This window comes from Mya arenaria, chromosome 9 (genome assembly GCF_026914265.1).
Source record: "Mya arenaria isolate MELC-2E11 chromosome 9, ASM2691426v1".
Taxonomy (NCBI): Eukaryota; Metazoa; Mollusca; class Bivalvia; order Myida; family Myidae; genus Mya; species Mya arenaria.
This window is the reverse complement of record NC_069130.1, coordinates 43127362-43148492: the sequence shown is the minus strand read 5'-3', so window position 1 is coordinate 43148492 and position 21131 is coordinate 43127362. Positions and strand designations below refer to the sequence as shown.

Genomic DNA, 21131 nt, shown 5'->3' with positions numbered 1-21131 from the left:
CTCAGGCTGCAAACTGAGCAGTTTCACTGTACCAAGAGTACAGTATTATGTATTCACATGTATAGTGATTCTTTCCAAATAATCGTTTCTTTCCAAATAAACGTTTAGGTAGTAAATATTTTTTACTAGATGGTTCCTGTTTCATCACAAGTAGTTTTATTTAAGTTTAAAATCACATAAAGGGGAGACAGAGGGGGAGGATGGTTACTGTTTAATCACCCAATTTTATTCAAGATTACAGTCATAAAACACAAAATGATGACTATGATACAAGGTTGCATAATAATATAAACTTATCCTTTCTGAAAGTAATTGAACAATAATTGTTCAACAACATCCGTAACAGTGTACTAATAAAAGTTGTACATTGTAACTAGAAATAGGATAATTGCTTATTTTACTAGAATCAAGCTTTTCATTTTCAACCAAAGACATCACATTCAATGCATTAAGTGCTTACATGCATATATTCCATGCTATTCATCCTTACACATCCATTAAAATATAAACTGTTCTGTCATTTCTTCCCATACATTGCAGTTTGTCCTTCAGAGTTCATCACTGTCTTCTACACACCATGTTTTTCTTGCTGTATTACCACCATATTTAGTCATGTTATTCAATTGTCCTCTGAGCAATAATACTCTTCCAGGGAGTTACATCCCTTCACTTGTTTCGAAACTGTTGTTCACTAATGGCAAACTAATTCGCCCTTTTCTATACACTTTTTCACAATATCTCAGTAGGTCCATTCGTCAAAAAAGATGGTGGGTGCAACCATATAACCTTACACAAACAGGCAAACACTAATACCATGTCGAGAGTTATCCCCATTAACCATGTAAAGAGTTATCTCCCTTAAATGTCCAATGATCGTAAGCACCCCCGACATTCCAAGATTCACTCTCCTGAAAAAAGAGTGAGTAACAATCGTTATTAAAGGAAGAATGATGAAATGCTGAAGCTAGTCTTCTTGTCATGGTTGATCAGGGGACAAAACTTAGTAAGAATATTTAACAGAGTAAAACAGTGTCCAACATCAAGTGAATTAATATTGTTAATATTAACATTTGCACTATTTTCTTTCAGCAAGGGTGCAGCAGGATGAATGCTGAAACAGTGACATAAATCAACAATAGCTTTTGCCAGAGTAACATACCTCGCTTCACATTTGTATTTTACCTGTCAACACGTGTATTAAGTTTCATTTGAATATCTTAAATGGTTTAACAGTTTTTGCCAAGGTTGACGTTTTTGCACAACGATTACTCATCCGATAATAATAAGGCTACCACAATACCATTGCCTTTTTCCTTTTTTCCCGAACTTCAATCTTAATACAACTTAAATACTTAATTTTATCTTTAATTACTTTACCATAGTAACACATTGGACAGATTGTTCAGAACATTGTTAACGTTAACAACGTGATTATCGACATCGTTGTTAACTTTCAATCGTTAACTATTTGATGACTGCTTTTATGATAATAAACATGAACAATCGAAACAGTTGTGACAAATCTTGTTAGAAATTCAGCAGATCACAAGTGTATCCATTAAACTTCCTGAGCAGTAATTTTGAAAGTTAACAACAATGAAGTTAACAACGTTGTTAATTTTAACAAAACTCTGAACAATCTGCCCATTGTTTTCAGTATGCAATGAAGTAACATGCACCAAAGTATTACCACCACTGGCATGTTAGTTGAGTGGGGAAAACTATTTCTGTACAGTCATTGAAATCAGACTTATGGATGAACACTGCTAGACCTCTGTTTGTGAGACGAAACTCAATAATCTAACTGATTTTGCACCAAAGACTTTTCATATCACACACTTATTCGGGAAATTACCCTTAAATGAAGGACATTAAAAATCAACAGCCTAAGTGGCCTACCCTAACATTCCATTTTCCTTGTGCTGTATGTGGTACAGGAAAAACAGGATGGCATGGAACATGTTGTTTCTACCCTGAAGATAAGCAGCTGAGATTTACACATTGTATATTACTCTTATTGGTGAAGGTCCTTTATCGCTCAGTTTTAAAGATAGGATGGTCAGACGCCTTTATTTTATCATGAGCACTGGATAGACATAAGTTATGAGTATTTTGCAAGGTTTAAAATTCTTAATCTAAAAATTTGTGGAAATTGTGAATATGATACAATGTACCTCAGGGAAATTTAAAAAAAATATCTCCTGTGATCTAAATAAACAAAGGGAAGTAACTCTCAAAACATAAAAAGTAAGACTAGAGGAACACCTCTGTCTCACAAATTATATGTCAGGCCCTTGTTATCCCAAACCCTTGTGTGTGCCTAGTTTCAGGACAACCTGTTCACTCCACAAAACAGAAAGAGCTATTATGTTGACATCAAGTAATAGGCCACATACATTTTAACAAGTCGCAATGGCTAATGGCAAAAATTGATAGGCACTAGTACCTTTCATGGAAAGCATGGGCAGCTATTGAAATGAAACATTTTGATCCATCATTCTCAACAACCCAAAAGCCTAACATTTCTACTAGGCTCCAAAACTTGTACCAAAGCCTCCTGTATGAATCCAAATTTTCAAAAAAATCAGAACATTTCATCTCCATTTTGAGCCACAAACATTTTACAACAGACTATCCGAATAACCAACAGCATGATTCCATTAATTCTCCTTCAAACTTATGACATTACCAGGACAAGCAGTAGCTGAACTGTATCAGTAAATATCACTTTTATACACATGGACATTCATCTCCAAAAAGGTGTATAAATATGGGGAATTATTTAAATATTTAACAAGAGTGCAGCGGAGCGGACACCAATGCTGACCTGTTGCTGTTTATTAGTGAAAAAGGTGGCATAGCTCTACAAATAACAAAGTCAGAGTTATGGACCTTGAAATACAAGCTATCTTTTGCAGCATGTGTACCAAGTTTCATTTGAATATCAAATATACAAAATTGACAATACAGCAAATTACACCAAATCTTTAACAAAACCAAAGACAAAGGAAACAAGAGCTGTCTAAGACAGCACGCTCGACTACGCCGCTTTGACTTACAAGTGAATACAATATTGATGTATGTGCCTGTCAAAAGCAATAAAAATCAAATTAAAAAGTAAACAGTGACCATAACTCTCGGGGGGACCAAAACACAATCTCATGAAAGGTCTCCATAAATTCTTTATATAAATCAAGTTTGCTCGCAATATGTCAACCCTTACTTAAGTTATTCAATACCAACCATTTTTCTATTAATGATAACTTTGACCTTGACCGTAATCCTATGGGCCTCGAACGCAATCTCATGAAATGTCTCTATAACCTCTTCCTATATCCCAAGTTTGGTCACTAGATGTCAAACCTAGCTGAATTTATTTGATACATAAGGTGACTTTGACGCTGCCCTCCCACCAGCCAGCCCAAACAATGGCACAAGTCATTCTTATAACTTGTTTTCCTTTTGTGAAAATCTGGTTAAGAATATAAAAATGTGCTTGTCTAAAGAAATCAAAGTAGAATTAAAAAAAAAAAATCAAGGGCCATAATTGGTATTTAGTAGGGATGCAAACGAATATTCGAATATTCGATCAAACGTTTGGTATTCGAATGTCAAAATCGGTATTCGAATATTCGAAAAAAAAAAATCAATAAAGAGAACAAAACACATTTTGCCTTCATCACTGATGTTGTTTATAAAGCTCGTTTATCTTGTTTTTACAACGATTGGCCCCTAATCCCAGAGGTGTGATTGTGATGACTAGACACGCGACATGTGTCATTTAGGGACATTTCGTCGGGTACTATAAAAAGTCCCCCTACTTTTACAATAACTGGCTAGGGATCGGCTTTAACACCAATGTGTTGTCTTGGCTGCAAATTATGCTGTGCAAAATAGCGCAAAACGAGGTGATGATATAAATGCCACAATAATGTTGTTGCATATATGTGCTTTAAACTGTTTTCATCTTTCAATACAATTTTCGTGCTTTGAAATGGATTTTTGAATATAATTCCTCTATTGTTGTACAATAAATAAGTCCAATCCACTTATGTTTTCGTTTTACTATTTTACTAGTTCCTGAGTTGGTGGGGGGGGGGGGGGGGGGGGGGGAGCTTATTTACCCTCGCCATCGGGTTATACCCATTCGGCGAGCATGCTACGTTTTACAGTATTTCCACAGATTTAATAACATTTAAAACATCTCGTCTTTAATCGTAGCGTGGGTGCTTTGGACTGTATATATAAAAATATTCCTACACAGTATGTATAAATCTTTGGTTAAAAATTCAATATTTAAATAATATCTTAAGTATCTATCACATACGCATTAAAATCAAACACTTCAAATACATCATATACAAACATTTTAGGCTCAGCCTACATTTTAAAAAAAAAAAAAAAAAAAAAAAAAGATGTGTAAATTTTGAGTTTTCCATAGTTATATTTAGTCAGTTTAGAGGTCAATCTCAGAACGAGGCTGATCATCCTACGGAAAAACCTTCCATTGGCGCAAAACACTGTTTTACTAGGAATCCATCTAATTTCACATTGTTTACAAAAGGCAGCGGAATTGAATTATTTGATTTTGTTGTTTGTCTGTTTATAATGTATTGCTTTTTACTTCCTGAAAATGGAGAATTTCAAAGGCTCATTTGGGGAAATCAGGGTCCGCCGCTCGTACTGGATACGACAAAATAGGGTATAAATGCACCGGCTATTACTTTAGCGAATAATAATAGTAGTTTACTACATCTTCTAAAATATGTATTTCGCTAATCGAATATTCGATCGAAAGAATTACTGAATATTCGAATATCTGTTTTGCCATTCGTTTGCATCCCTAGTATTTAGGGTTTAAATGGAGTTTGTAAGATGGTCGTCATTAATTGTGCGAAGTATAAAGTCAATTGAATGAAGGGTATATATCTTTTTTTATTAAATCCAAACTTGCTGTTTAACTTTAACATAAGTTCCTAAGTCAATCAGGTTTCATACTGGTAACTGGTATTAAGGATAATATGGAGTTATGAAACCTCATTGTGTGATGATCCTGAAAAACAGTCTGAAGTATTAAGTCAATTGAATGAAGGATATAGAAGTTATAAAAAAATATCCCAACCTGCCCTTAAACTTTAACCTAAGTTCTAAAGTCAATCAGGGGCCGTAATTTGTATAAATGATAATATGGAGTTATCTAACCTCATTGTGTGATTGTCCTGAACAACTCTGTGAATTATTAAGTCAATTGAATGAAGGGTATAGAAGTTATCAATAAATATCCCAATCTGCCCTAAAACTTTAACCTAAGTTCCAAAGTCAATCAGGGGCAATAATTTGTATAAAGGATAATACGGAGTTATCTAACCTCATTATGTGATGGCTCTGAACAACTGTGTGAAGTATTAAGTCAATTGAATGAAGGGTTTTTGACTGATAAGAGATAAATCCCAACTTGCCCTAAAACTCTAACCTGCCCTAAAACTTTAACCTAAGTTCCTAAGTCAATCAGGGGCCATAACTTGTATTAAGGATTATATGGAGTTATGTAACCTCATTGTGTGATGGTCCTGGACAACTGTGTGAAGTATCAAGTCAATTAAATGAAGGGTATAGAAGCTTTTAATAAATATTCCAACATGCCATAAAACTTTAACCAAAGTTTCATAGTCAATCAGGGGCTATAATTTGTATAAAGGATAATATAGAGTTATCTAACATCATTATGTGATGGCCATGAACAACTGTGTGAAGTATTAAGGGAATTGAATGAAGGGTATTGGACTTATACGTGAAAATCCCAACTTGCCCTAAAACTTTAACGTCGACGCTGACGCTGGGGCGAGTAGTATAGCCCTCCTTATTCTTCAAATAGTCCAGCTAATAAAAAATATAATAGGAAGAACTAGTAATCTATGGAATACCTTAGGCAGGTTGAACACAGTGTCTTTAATGGCCACTTGGAAATGTGATGGGTTAATGCTGGTCTGGTATAGCAGTAAGTTATCCTTCCCAAGGTCTGAAATAATGGGCACCATGGCATTTTAACAACATATTTCATTTCACATAGAAAATAGTATTTTATAATTGTTGTTTTTTTATAATTACAACAAACAAAACTACTTTAAGATAGAAAATGAGCAAGGTTCAGCAATCAAGTATTTGACTTGAGAAACACTTGACATTGGTAACCATTGGTAACCACAATACCATAGCAACCTGTATGAATAACAAAACGAAGAACTTAAGAATTTATAAAATTGTTTGATAATTTACATCATTACCTCTCTCTTGCAATGATAAAAAAAATGTTTGTCTTTTAACTATATATTAGCATTTTTATGCTTTTCTAACTTTGAGAACAAAAAACAAACAAATAAAAACCATCAGATACTACTACTACATTAATGATTTAACAAGTGGAAAATGATGATTTGTTCCACATTTGGAAACACATTGATGAACCTGGTTATAAAAATACCTAAGGCTACATATCCTTACTAGGTTTATCTGGGGTCTTGAGGAGGTGTTGGCTGGTGAACGTTTTTCAATCAGGATACCTTAGGTCTGGGGGAAGCCGGGAATCCAGGTACGTGCAGAACATGTGCATCGCCAACTGGAAAAAAATTGTACAAAAGTTGGGTTTTAACTTAAGAGATATTAGTGCTGCAGCCTGTCCTTATTTAAAAGCACCCTTCTGCCCTCATGGAGACCAACTTGGGTACCCCTCTGCCTTCAGAATTGAATGCTATAGATAATAAAGTAATTGCTTTATTCTGTTAAAAAGCTTATTTTATGCTAATAAATATATCCACACTTGGTATCTATGGTAATTGGAACCTGAAACTGTTCAAGTAAACACATTTCTAACTGTTTTTGTCAAATACATAATATTAAGATTCATCCCAGCCTGATACAATATCCCTTTTCCACCCTAAGCACCCTGTCCCTTTATACAGCACACTGCCCTTTTTAAAACCAGGCAAAGTTTTCATCTGAGTGAAGAATCTCATCCGAGTGAATGTTTTTATTCGAGTGAAGGTTTTTATCGGAGTGAAGGTTCTCATCCGAGTGAAGGTTCTTCTCCGAGTGCAAGGACATAGGGAGGACAAAGTTGTATAAGCTGATAAAAGGGACGATCCCATCATAAAATTGACCACACAATAAATCAAAACAACAACATAAACATTGGGCCTATCATACGGAACTTCTGCTTAAAGAAACAATGTTGTTAACCTTCAAATCTTTACTAAACGGAAAGTTTCATTGACACACTAGTGATCCGCAGTAATCTATACAATTTAAAGATAATTATATCAGCTGGGGTTTTATATTCGAAAACGACTTTCTCATTTAATATTTGCTATACGGCCAATTTCGGCCAGTTGTGGTTCATATATAATAAATTACCCGTTAGTCTAGTTTACCTGTCTGTGGTATATATGTTAAAACTAAATCTGTTTGTGAATACATGGTACTTCTGTTTGTCCAGAATTGTCTTGGAAACAACTCATAAACTAAAGATAAGTTGGAAGTTCAATCTTAAACAAGAGCTGTCAGAAAGACATCACACTGGACAACTCTGCCGCTTTTAAGTTTAAGGATTGCAAAGTTTTAGTGAAACAGGCGTGGATTACTGTTAAATTTACTTAACATGAAAAACCTTAACCAGCATGCCTGAGTCAAATAATAAAAGGGCAGTATATGCATAATATTTCAATGCAATAAATCAAGTAGTTACTGATTCATTGACTTATTTGTGCATACATGCAACCAAAGAGACAATTCAATAATTGAATTTCCTATGTCATGATAATGAGATATTACTGTTTTAGCCAATGAATACAATGTTTCTTTTTATTTGTAAAATACATACTGATGGGCGTTCACATTACGTCTTCAAGTGATTATCTAAAAGCACAGATGTAATGCATTCCAGAGTCATTTGGAATCAAACCATTTATAAACATTACACAAATTTGCCTCTTTTATAGAATATTTAACAGTTAAAGGGAAGTAATCCAATTAAATATTTATGTATCATAAAATTATGATTTTACTGTCAGATGCATTTCCATGACTCAAGTATTAATGCATTTATGATGTATTCTATGTATTTTGGGTTGGTGGCCTTTTATAATAAACTAAACAATTAGCTTGAGATGGACTTGACAGCTCTTTGTTCACAAAAGTTTATAATCCTTCATAAAAGATAGTCCCCACTAAAACCCTGTCTCGAAATTGTATATTACCTCTTCTCCCAAATTATCGCTATCATTCGTCCACGACTTATGGCTCTGTTGGGATTGACTGGCGAGCTGGAACTGGTTATTACGGAACACGTGGCTCAGGTCCAGGCTTGGACGGCCGTTACTCCAGAATGATGAACTGTTCAGTGACATGTCCTGGCAACCTGTGATAAAGTGAACATCTTATCAACCAATGCATCGTTTTTTGATTTTCAGAATCAATTGTTTTTATGGATTTTTAAAAGATTATTTTCTTAAAACAAGGTATATTTAAAGTTGCAAGTTTTAATCTCAATGCGGTGGTTTTAATATTAATTCAGTTATTGACAACCAAACAGCAATTTTCATTAAAATCAAATAATGCTAACCCTAAATAATATACAGAATGAATGCAACGCTGCATCATACATAATACAGGCTTTCAAGTGACCAAAAACTACAAAGCTTTTTTTAAAACAAAGAAATGACTACTGAACATTTCCATCAGTGTTATGTTGATACACATTTACATTTTTCTCAATATTCTAAAGATCTTTGTGTTGAACTTGCACAGATCTTAAAGTAACTGGCCAGCTAGGGGATTTTGGTGGCATGCCAATATTTTGAAATTGAGTGCTTCATTTCCAACATTTTAGGCCATTCTAAGAGCATTTTTATAAAACACTTGTATTCTATTATTTAACCAAAAATGTAGAAAGAGTAGGCCTTTTCCAAGACAAAGAAGGTAAAAGTGAGCCCAAAGTAAGGCTACATGACCTGCGGACTTACTGAGAGCTGCCTTGTAGTCTTTCTCATCTTGCTCCTTCAGGTACACTGACAGGGACTGTAAGTCTGTCATCTTGTCAGATGGCGCTGAAAATTTGATGTGGTTGATTAAACAAGATAAAATACAAAGAAAATTGACAATGCCAAGAACACAACAAGTCCATGACAACGCCAAGAGCACCACAAGTCCATGACAACGCCAAGAACACAACAAGTCCATGACAAAGCCAAGAACACAACAAGTACATGACAACGCCAAGAACACAACAAGTCAGTGGCAACGCCAAGAACACAACAAGTCCATGACAACGCCAAGAACACAAGAAGTCCATGACAAAGCCAAGAACACAACAAGTCCATGACAAAGCCAAGAGCCCAACAAGTCCATGACAAAGCCAAGAACACAACAAGTCGATGAAAACGCCAAGAACACAATAATTCCATGACAACGCCAAGAACACAACAAGTCCATGACAACGCCAAGAACACAACAAGTCCATGACAAAGCCAAGAACACCACAAGTCCATGACAACGCCAAGAACACCACAAGTCCATGACAACGCCAAGAACACAACAAGTCCATGACAACGCCAAGAACACCACAAGTCCATGACAACGCCAAGACCACCACAAGTCCATGACAACGCCAAGAGCATTGCAAGTTCATGACAAAGCCAAGTGCATGACTATTCCTCGCTTGCATTTTAACTGTCACCATCTCTTTGATTTATCAATTCAATCCTTATTTTTGTCAGATAATTGATGATCAACGTCAGAAATAGTCCACAATAACAAAGGTTACCACTCTTAGCATAGGTGTCCGCCTCACAACAAAAATGGTACTGTTTAAAAAAAAGAAAGATTTCTAAGACACTACATGTATGAACATTGTAAAAAGCTTGCATGTACCTCATCCCTCACTATACAACAACCATCATGAGTCAATTACTTGGAAGAAAGGTACGCAGCACATGAGCTAGCTGAGAGGTGTATGTTTATCCTATGATGCCACTGGCCAATCCATCAGTTTGGCCCCAATAAGGGTTTCAGTCATGAAAGGTTTTGGGGCATAGTACACAAACAGAATGTAACTCTGGTAATTTAACATTTACTAGTGCATAGAACTGTTACATAGGACCCTTATTTGACAACTAAGAGGACGACTAGTATTTAAAGTTGTGAGGAGGGTGATTGAACAAGCTTGAGTGCATAAAATTACGAGTGACCATACCTGGACGGACTAAGCAGTATGAGAGCTAGATGGAGTACTACTGGAGAATACCAGGCTATTCTTGCCATGGAGCAGAGCTGCGAATTGGCTACAGGCTGAAATGGTACATGCTCTTTAGTAAAAAAAAAATAATTTCACATGCACTTCGAAGTTTTATTTTAAATGGTTACAATATCTCAGTAAGTTACTGTAACAAATAGAGGAGATGCATTAAGTGTTATTTATCTACTGTGATATTTTATAAACAGAAATATGGGTGTACGAATAATTGCCCTGTTTAGACATGCTGCAGTAATTAATGATATATGAAAGCATCACCAACACCCTAAATAAAACTGGGTGAAAAACATGAGATTAAGAAACTAACCACAACATTTTGAAAATACCATAAAGTACTTAACGCAACCTTGAACATTAACCATACCATTGTCCTTGACCCCAAGGAGTCGCTTCTGTATCTGAGTGACTTCCAGTTTGTTGTTGAAGACATAGAACGAGAGGCATTTGAACACATCGGAGACAATACTGAATACTAGCACGACAATTAACGACACCTCTGAAACAAACATGGCAGGGCTTAAACCATCAGAAGAATATGGTGGATGTGCGTTTGTTTTATTTGATTCATCTTTAAAACGCTGTTCAGAAATTTATTATAGTTCAGTGCACCTTTTCATTTGAAAAGGATTTTTTTATTGACTGCTACCTTTTTCATCAGAAGGTTTTGTCTGAATGATCTGTATAAATGTTAATCTTTTACATGCCCAAAAACAGCTTTCTTGCAAAGCAATACTGAATTAAATTACTCATAAAATATGTTATCACCTATCTCTATTATGATTTACACACAAACATCATTTAATAGGCACTTCTAAAACATTGAAAACAAAAATACATGCCATTTGTAATAAGCCACCAATAAAATACCTTCAGCTTCTATACTCAAGTCTAATATGATGACTGTTTTATGGATTTTTAGGTACTAATGAAAGTTTTTTCGATTTTTTATTTACCATGCCAATGCTAGTCGAAAAGCCACAGAAAATATCCTGTACCCAGTGGTTGGAATAAGCACAATCCTGCAAACCCTTCACTGGTTAAATTTACTGGGTTTGCTCAAACTCTGGATTTTAAACAGCAATACTTATAATCTAAGAATTCAGGCTCGTTCATACAAAAGTCTCATAACAATAACAATAACTGCTGTACCTATATACCAGATGACTGCCAATCTGCAGAACTGCACTCAGAAAGAAAATGTTCCTGAAGAAGAAAGGTACATACATATGCAAATATGGTTAGAAACTTATATATGATAAACAAAATGCAGTCAATGTAAAGTTATATAAATTTCAATGATACATAAACAAGGTCACAGTACGTTTTTGCATATATATCATATATTACATTTTAAAGAAACCAGAGTGCCATGGATCGAAAAACAAAGCTTTGTTGTTTAAGTAGTTTAAGTCAAACAGCATTACTCAATTATCAATAAAGCTCGAATTATATGCCTTCATGTATATAGTTGTATTCGTATGTCTGTTGCAACACGTGTTCCAAGTTTCATCTGAGTATCTTACATGGTTTTCGGGTTATGGCTAAGTTCAAAGATTTTGCACTTTAACAATGCTCACATTGAAGTGAACAACATGGACACATTCGAGATGCATTTTAAAAGAAATAAATAAATACTGTACATTGAAGATTTATTTTTCATGAAACACCCATTCATTAATAAGAAACAGTTAACAAAGAAGACCAGTATACAAAGTTTGCAGCCCGCCAGCCGGCTTGTTGAAAATACTGCACCACAAACAAGTGTAAGGATACAGGCTTGTTTATCCCTACTTCTCTTAACTAATTGTACGTTGCCAGATTTTTATATGGCAAATCCTTCACGACAACCTGTTTTGTTAGGGAATATAAGAATCCCATATAGTATGTCTATTATTTTAGACTACCCTTTTCTTTTAATAAAATGAATGTGTTACAAAAAAGAAAAGGAAGATAATGAACCAACAAGTCAAAATAAAGCAGAAACACTGCTACTCCACAAGCCATGACGTTCCTCTGAGCATGTTGCATATCATTCTGTGTGAGTCGCTTCTTCCATGACTTATCCACACTGGGGCTGCTAGTCTGGCCTTGCGCCATGGGGGAGGGTCTGCCAGGTTGTCCTATCTGCAAAGAGCGAAATTAAAGTAACCACTTTTGTAATGTTTATTGTAATTTAAATGTCAAGCTACTGGTTGAGAAGCGGTTTCCGGTTTAGATCTTCATAAAGAAAGTACTGCAATTCAACTATTTATTGTCACTAGGCAATCAAAAGTTGAAGTTCTTATCGAGACACATAAGTAACTTTTATCATTAATTAATGTTTAAAATTATATTTTTCATTTTGTACACACACTTGCATGTGGGGGATCATCACGCGCAGCGCATTGCGCATGCGTGTGAACCTAAATCATGCAAACAAATGGACCAAACCCTCCCAATCCTGAGAACGTCGCCCCAGCAGTCAACCTCCATCGCCAGAAACTAGTAACGACCAACAGAACCAAAAGATAACTATGTAGCCGTCCGACGTGAGATGAGGGATCGGCTGGGTGATCCAATTGTGGAGTGATTCATGCTATATTTTGAAGCTGCCGCATGGCAAGCAGTCCGGGAAGTATTTCCCAACACCGATGTGAAGGGCTGTACACATATCTTCCACTGGTCTCAGCAGGTATACCAGAAGGTGACATGTCTGGGCTTGGCACCAGCCTATACTCAGAAGGGAGGAGTATACCACTTTGTCAGGAAGCTGCTCCCTACCTACGCGCAGAGCATGTGAGGCCTGCCTTCCTCACATGAAGGTAGGCTCTGGAGTCATAGAGTAAGCATATACTTGATCTGGTAGACTACATCAGATGAACATGGGTAGAAGGCACGCTATGGCGCCCAGATCATTGGTCTGTCGGTAGACATGGAGACAGTAAGAACAAGCAAATTCGTTGAATTGATATCCCCCGCCTTATTGGGCTTAGTCAAGGATATATATAAAGATGAGTTTGAGTTTGATTGCAACTGTTTGAAATAAAAAAAAATAAGAACCAAATTGATAACTTGTTCATCGGATTTTTTTCCAAAAATTAATGGGGCGAGCGAGCGAAATAATGATAAAAATATTTGTTTTGCATTTAGCAAAAAAGAGGAGCGAGCGAAGAGCGAACAAATATATATAGTCATTTAACTCACGTTTTATTCACTTAGGCCAAATAAAAAATAGGTGCGTTTCAGGTAACGCTGCCATAAAAATAGGGTAGGTAGGTCGGAATATGTTTTTTTTTTTTTTTTTTTTTTTTTTTTTTTTTTGATGTATCGATTTCAGTAACTGTTGACTCAGACTGTACCAAAAATAAAAGTCATCAATTTTCAGGTTTATCAGCAGTTTTTAAACATGTTCCATGCTTCAAAGGAAACAATCTTTATTTGTCTGGTTAAATACTTTGACAATGATAATTGGATTTCAACTAAGTTATGGTACACCACTCTTTTATTATTAAAGACTTTCCAGGAACGGTTTTTACTTTTCTTTATGCACCCTTTTGCTTTCAATCACCCGCTCACCTGCCTGTTACATAATTACATGGAGAGTGGGACAGCAAATTTACCATATAAGCCATCAGCCAAGGAAACTTCAATGCTGTCAAGAGGACCTGGGGGTTCAGGTTTGAAGAACAAGTAACATGCAGGTTTTATTGCCAAAATTGAACACTTAAGTCTGACATATCAATCCAAAAGTCAGTATCTGACACATTTATATCTGACAAGAAAATAAAGTTCAAGAATTGAAATATACCTGTCACACAAGCACAAACTACCCGTAATTCACCTTAAAAGTTTGGAAACTCTAAAAATTCGGACACCCATTATTAATTTCAAAAATAATTTATTTTGCATAGCGACTACCTAATTTTCGGACACCCAAAGGACATCGATTATGACTTTTACAGTTATGACTTTTACAGTTACTAAGTCTCACAGACAAAGATTATTGATCTTTATCCTTAGAATGTTTTTGCATGGCAAGATTACCTAACCGTATACATCACTGTGACAAGTTAATTAGTTACAACCCATCCTAAACGAGTTATTGCCTGTTGAAAAGGAAGTGTGATATATATAATACAGGATTAAAGATAAAACAAGGGCAATCCAGGGATTAAGAAAACACAGGCATGACATGTTTGTAAAACGATCCGCCAATAAACTTTGAAACTTTTACCACACTTTTAATATAGACTTTATGAAGCAACAATCATACAGTAATACTCATTGAAACATCAATAGAACAATTAAAAAAAAACGCATTCAATGATACAGGTAACTAATGAATTAAAGTTAGAAATGCAATACTTAAGTTACAAACGAAAACACCACCCAGACACATTATTCCTGCATAACAATATCCATGCTCTCCACGAAATCCTCGTGAGTATAACTGTGAGTTATGTGACATCACACAGTGTGACTGTTTGATCTGAGGCCGATAGAAGGTGTTTATTCATTTCAATGCATACACTGTATAAAATGGTGTTGAATGGGATTTTAATTAACTTCATGAAGGAGTTACACTTAAAGGCGTTATAACCATCAATAACTTCGGATAAATTAATAAGTGGTAAAATGCAGACATGAAGAAAAAAGGCAGGTTTAACATACATGGAGATAAAATGTAAAATTGGTTATTTTCAATGAATTCGGACAGCGAAAAAAATAATTATTTTTAAGGTGTCCGAACTCTTAGGTGAATATGGTAAATACAATCAGAAATCCAACTCTAATATTGTCAACTTTTCGTATACATTTCGTAACAAATGCTTTTCGTACCACTTCTGAGGTCGGGACTCTATAGCTTGTTACTGCCGAGACTGATGATTGAGAAAAGCCGGACCACTATGGCCGGGACCTTAGCTGATAACTGCCGGGATCGTTTATTGACTTCATTGTAGAGATTGAGACAAGACACAACTCGCTTATACAGCTTCTTAATTGTATTTGCATATTATAATAATTAAATATAAACAATGTCTCACTCTTGTGCACAGTGGTCAGAAATTGGCTCATGGTGAGAATTATTTGATAAGCATACAAAGAGCTGAATTTTCTACCTTCTGTACCCTGTGCGTAGGAGTGCAAAGGGGTCACTCCTACCAACTTTCTAGCATAAAATAACTTAGTCTAAATTAATAGACGTGTTATACGGGAATCTTCCAATCCCTAACGTCTAAACGGGAATGTGCAAAAAACGGGGGTGTTTTAAAAATATTGAAATTGTTTTAAGTGAAGTATTTTATGGTTGAAATTGATCATAAAGAGTTATATTAATATTTTACCATGTAAGTGAAATGTTATTTTGCACTAAACAAGCATTTAATGCATTAAAACAAGTTGTTTACCTTTCAAATAAAACGAAAGTTGACTGACTCAGATAACAATTATGCGAAGGGGAACAACTCGATACAATCGTAATAACTCGGCCTCCTCCGACAAAGCTTCGAGATAGACCTCATGGCCGATATGTTCGAGCTACATGTATTTAAAACTGTGCCCTGAAGCCTTGTAGGTGCCCTTCATGTATATATCGTTATGTTTTGACAGAATGAAATGAAGAAAAGCCGTCAAACTCATAATTATAAGTTGGATATTTATTTTTTTGTGTACGGAACTAATATAAAATAACATTATCTGGTAATATTTCTTGTTTTTATGATATTTTAAAGACGCTATAAATTATGCTTTAGCCTGGAATCCTGAAGGATTTGCCATATCAAAAATCTACAAAAAATCCGTCAACGTACAATTATTTGGACTAAAAATAACTATAAATAACTGCAATTTAACAATGTCAGAAAATCTCGAAATGCCAAAATAAATTTTATCCATTGACTAATATCAGATCTATAGCACTAATAACTGTTTAAATGAAGAATAGTATCAAAACTGTGATCATTTACAGGTTAATTTAAAGTTAAAACATTAGCCTTAAAATTTTGTTTAAAATAATCTTTATAGTACAGTGAGTAATCACCGTGGGAAACATTCAAATGGTCACGTGACTTCCATTGATCAAGTTTGTGTAAGTAGTATATATCGTAATCTCATAATAGTGCACACTTCCAGTCATAATAATACTACTAGTGGTGCGTGTCTAATGAATAATCAAAGTGAATTTAACGGCAGACTTACCTTTGGATAGGTCGTCTGTTTATCCCTATTCCATTGACTGAATTCGTCACTTGACACTTTCTCCACAAGATTACCTCCATTAGGGGAGAGTGTTTAAGTAGCACAACCAATCGCCTTATTCCAGAAGCCCATAATGCTTTGCGACCGGTGCGAGGTGATACAGGAATCCAGTGGATTTCACGTGAAATCCACTCAAAACGTGAAATCCACTCAGAACTCAGTTATTTTAATTAATAATTTATTTTTTTTGTATACATATTAGAAAGTGCCTCATGAAGGGTTTATATTTCAAATTTTATTGAAATTGATCAAAAAATAAAGAAGTTAGAGCAATTTTTCATTTTTTTCCAAAAATAGATCGGAAATCGAGGTGAAATCCAGATTCCGATAGGTGAAATCCACTCATAACTCATTAATTTTAATAAATAATTTTCTGTTTTTGTATAATTATTAGAAAGTGCCTCATAAAGGGTTTATATTTCAAATTTTATTGAAATTGGTCAAAAAATGAAGAAGTTAGAGCAATTTTTCGAAAATAGATCGGAAATCGAGGTGAAATCCAGTTTTCGAGAAGTGAAATCCACTCATAACTCAATAATTTTAATAAATAATTTTCTGTTTTTGTATAATTATTAGAAAGTGCCTCATGAAGGGTTTATATTTCAAATTTTATTGAAATTGGTCAAAAAATGAAGAAGTTAGAGCAATTTTTCGGAAATCGAAATGAAATCCACATTTTGACACGTGAAATCCACTTTTTCAGACGTGAAATCCACTCATAACTCATTGATTTTTAACAAATTAATTTTTTTGTTGAACAAATAATTGATAAGGCTTTATCATGTGTTTATATTTCAAAAATTATTCAAATTGATCCAAAAATAAGAAAGTTGTAGACCTATTTTGAAAAAAAGATCGGAAATCGAAGTGAAATCCACATTTTGACAAGTGAAATCCACTTTTTCAGACGTGAAATCCACTCATAACTCATTTATTTTTAACAAATTATTTTTTTTGTTGAACAAATAATTGAAAAGGCATTATCATCGGTTTATATTTAAAATTTAAATGGAATTGGCCCAAAAATGAAAAAGTTAGATAAATATGTTGAAAATAGATCTGAAAGCTAAGTGAAATCCACATTTTGACAAGTGAAATCCAATATTTGGTAAAGAAATCTACTAAGTGTAAAGAAATAAATTCTTTCAAGTATCTTAATATTTATACAGTAGTAGTTTGTGTCCGATGATTATATTTTAATGTTGTTTTTTTGTTTTATTTACTTACATTAGTATCATTTAATCCGTTTTAGTCGTGATATCTTATATAACATTAGATCTAATATCTGAATCAGTTGAGATGCAATATTTTGGTTTGTTTTTTCTGTAAGTAACCACTACCCAATATATTATATATTGGTTGATCACGTGACAAAGATGGAAGTGTTAAATTTTCGGTGACAAATTTTATCAAGTTTTCTGGATATTTAGAGTGTGTTTCGATAGAATTTATGGATATTTATGTGGAATTATGTGCATTGGTGAACGTTCGTGCGAGTGATGGGAAAATCTAGCAGAAACAGGGCCAATAAACGTAAAAAGGGCAGTAGTACGGACGAGGAGATAGTAAACATTAGTAAATCATACAGAATTGGAGGCCCGGCCGATGAAACAGAGGGTCAACCATTAGTAAGTGAAATTTTAAATCAGACAAACTCTGTTCTTTTTGACGATTCTTCAGTATTTAATGAGTCTGATTGTGATAATTTTGATACTTCTGAGCCTATACACTTACCTGGAGCTATGGCGAGTAAAGTTACACCTGATGTAGCTAATGCTGATATTGCAACTGTGCTGAATGTATTAGAGAAACTCCAAGTCCAAATGAATAACGTAGAAGCCAGATTAGAAACATTAACTGTACTAGAAGAGAAAGCAAATAGTTTTGATAAGGATCTCAAGAAATTATGGACCTTAGTGCACGATGCAAATAATCGATTTGACGAAAAGCTCGCAAAAACTGATGAAAAGGTTGAACAGATTGACTTTCGTCAGGCTGAAATAGCATCAAATGTTGAACAATTATTGGGGTGTTAAAAATATTAATTTACAAATTTATAGTGTGTCCTTAAGTGCAACTAAGGACGATTTTACATGCTTTAGTTATAATTTGTTGAAATTACATTTACAGCCTAAAAGACGCCCAAGAGTCCAAAAGTAGCGTGCTTTTAGCCAACCAAGCAAAGTCTGAAATCAAACTTCTCCATACATATGTTGCAGGTCTACCTAAAAGTAGACATATGTCAAGTAACAGTGAAATAGCACTTGATCCTTCGCACGTCGACGAAGTTGCATAAAAAATAATAGATATGTACTGTCCAGTATTAAAACAGACCGTGATGCCTTTGAAAACAATTGGCGACGGTAACTGTATGTACCGGGCTGTTTCACTGTCTGTATTTTCAACCCAAGAGCATCATCTCGTTCTGCGTTTATTGACAGCAATAGAACTCATTCAAAACCAAAAATTCTACAATAAAAACTCTGGTCTAAATAGCTTATTGAAACAACCAAATGTAATGACAAGTGATGTCAGCTCCCTTATCAAAGATGCTGTAAAAATTGGTGGGTTTTCAGAGATTGTCCACATTCAGGCACTCAGTACTGTGTTAAAATCGCCGATCAGGTCTCTCTACCCACCTTTGCGGGATATGCAAATGACAAACGCATTGACTGGAAATGTGGTAGGTCGGTCTGTATCGGCAAAGAAAAAAGCGGTATGTGAGCTGATGTGGTCATCAATGAAAACCCCCAGTTTATCTAAGATACCACTATTCAATCATATTGTACCACTTGTTTCCATCAAATTACTTGTCACGCTACAGGATGAGAGTGTTGATGAACGTGATTTGAAAAATGTTGATGTCGTAGTTGATGGTGTTGTTGATGATGGTGTTTGTGATGATGCATACGATGTTGGTGGTGATGATGATGCTGTTGTTGATGTTGATGATGATGAATGTGATGTTGGAGGTGGTGGTGATGATGATGATGGTAATGATGTAAATGATGATGAAAATGGTGATGTTGAAGGTGGTGGTGATGATGATGATGGTAATGATGTAAATGATAATGAAAATGGTGATGATGATGGTGGTGATGGTGATGTTGTTGGTGATGATGATGATGATGATGATGATGATGACGATGATAATGATGTAAATGATGATGAAAATGGTGATGATGATGGTGGTGTTGGTGATGTTGTTGGTGATGGTGGTGTTGTTGATGATGATGATGATGATGATGATGATGAACTTATGAAAAATGAAGGATGTGTGTTATGTGGTGAGAATGATGCTGATTGTACACAAACTGTGGACATAAGTGTATGTGACGTTGTTGAGACAGCAGAGCAGGATGATTCCCCATTGAGCTCAACTGTATTAACAGAATCACATGACATGAATACTCTTGATGTAAGTAGCGTGACAAACGTCGATGACAGGCCAACAGAACCAACAGAACATCAAAACACGTCGTGTGATGATGTTTCTAATGGTACTGCAAGTCTTTCGCCGGCTGAACAATTTGACATTGATGGCGATCTGTGTGGATCATTACCAGAAGGGTTTCATGATATCAAAACGACTGTCTCTTTGTTAAAAGATAACAAAACAGGGTTGAAAAACATACCTAGGGGGAAGAAAGAAAATGTTTATTTCGTTGTGGATAACACAAGAAACAGGGACACAAAATTACGCAAAGATTTTTCGGATGACTGTGGGGTGTGAAGCCCTTTCAATTATTTGCTCAACACAAAAATTAATTTGTTAAAAATAAATGAGTTATGAGTGGATTTCACGTCTGAAAAAGTGGATTTCACTTGTCAAAATGTGGATTTCACTTCGATTTCCGATCTTTTTTTCAAAATAGGTCTACAACTTTCTTATTTTTGGATCAATTTGAATAATTTTTGAAATATATAACTGAGTTAGGAGTCGATTTCACTTCTCGAAAACTGGATTTCACTTCTCGAAAACTGGATTTCACCTCGATTTCCGATCTATTTTCGAAAAATTGCTCTAACTTCTTCATTTTTTGACCAATTTCAATAAAATTTGAAATATAAACCCTTTATGAGGCACTTTCTAATAATTATACAAAAACAGAAAATTATTTATTAAAATTAATGAGTTATGAGTGGATTTCACTTATCGGAATCTGGATTTCACCTCGATTTCCGATCTATTTTTGGAAAAAAAATGAAAAATTGCTCTAACTTCTTCATTTTTTGACCAATTTCAATAAAATTTGAAATATAAACCCTTTATGAGGCACTTTCTAATAATTATACAAAAACAGAAAATTATTTATTAAAATCAATGAGTTATGAGTGGATTTCACCTATCGGAATCTGGATTTCACCTCGATTTCCGATCTATTTTTGGAAAAAAATGAAAAATTGCTCTAACTTCTTTATTTTTTGATCAATTTCAATAAAATTTGAAATATAAACCCTTCATGAGGCACTTTCTAATATGTATACAAAATAAATAAATTATTAATTAAAATAACTGAGTTCTGAGTGGATTTCACGTTTTGAGTGGATTTCACGTGAAATCCACTGGATTCCTGTATCACCCCGC

At 34.8% G+C, this 21131-nt stretch overlaps 1 long non-coding RNA gene across 4 annotated transcripts; it reads right to left on the bottom strand.

Annotated features, from left to right (window-relative positions):
• Positions 1–204: 204 nt before the first annotated feature.
• Positions 205–16607, bottom strand: LOC128246649 (uncharacterized). Of its 4 annotated transcripts, none has more exons than XR_008263312.1 (11): positions 16484–16607; positions 12270–12430; positions 11456–11509; positions 10671–10802; positions 10247–10341; positions 9018–9101; positions 8253–8413; positions 6502–6616; positions 5925–6019; positions 1900–1973; positions 205–908 (listed from the first exon to the last, which is right to left on the bottom strand). It is a non-coding gene; the product is annotated as an uncharacterized LOC128246649 (long non-coding RNA). The 4 variants fall into 4 exon arrangements; XR_008263314.1 differs by lacking the exon at positions 16484–16607 and adding an exon at positions 15694–16029; XR_008263313.1 differs by lacking the exon at positions 1900–1973.
• Positions 16608–21131: the final 4524 nt, after the last annotated feature.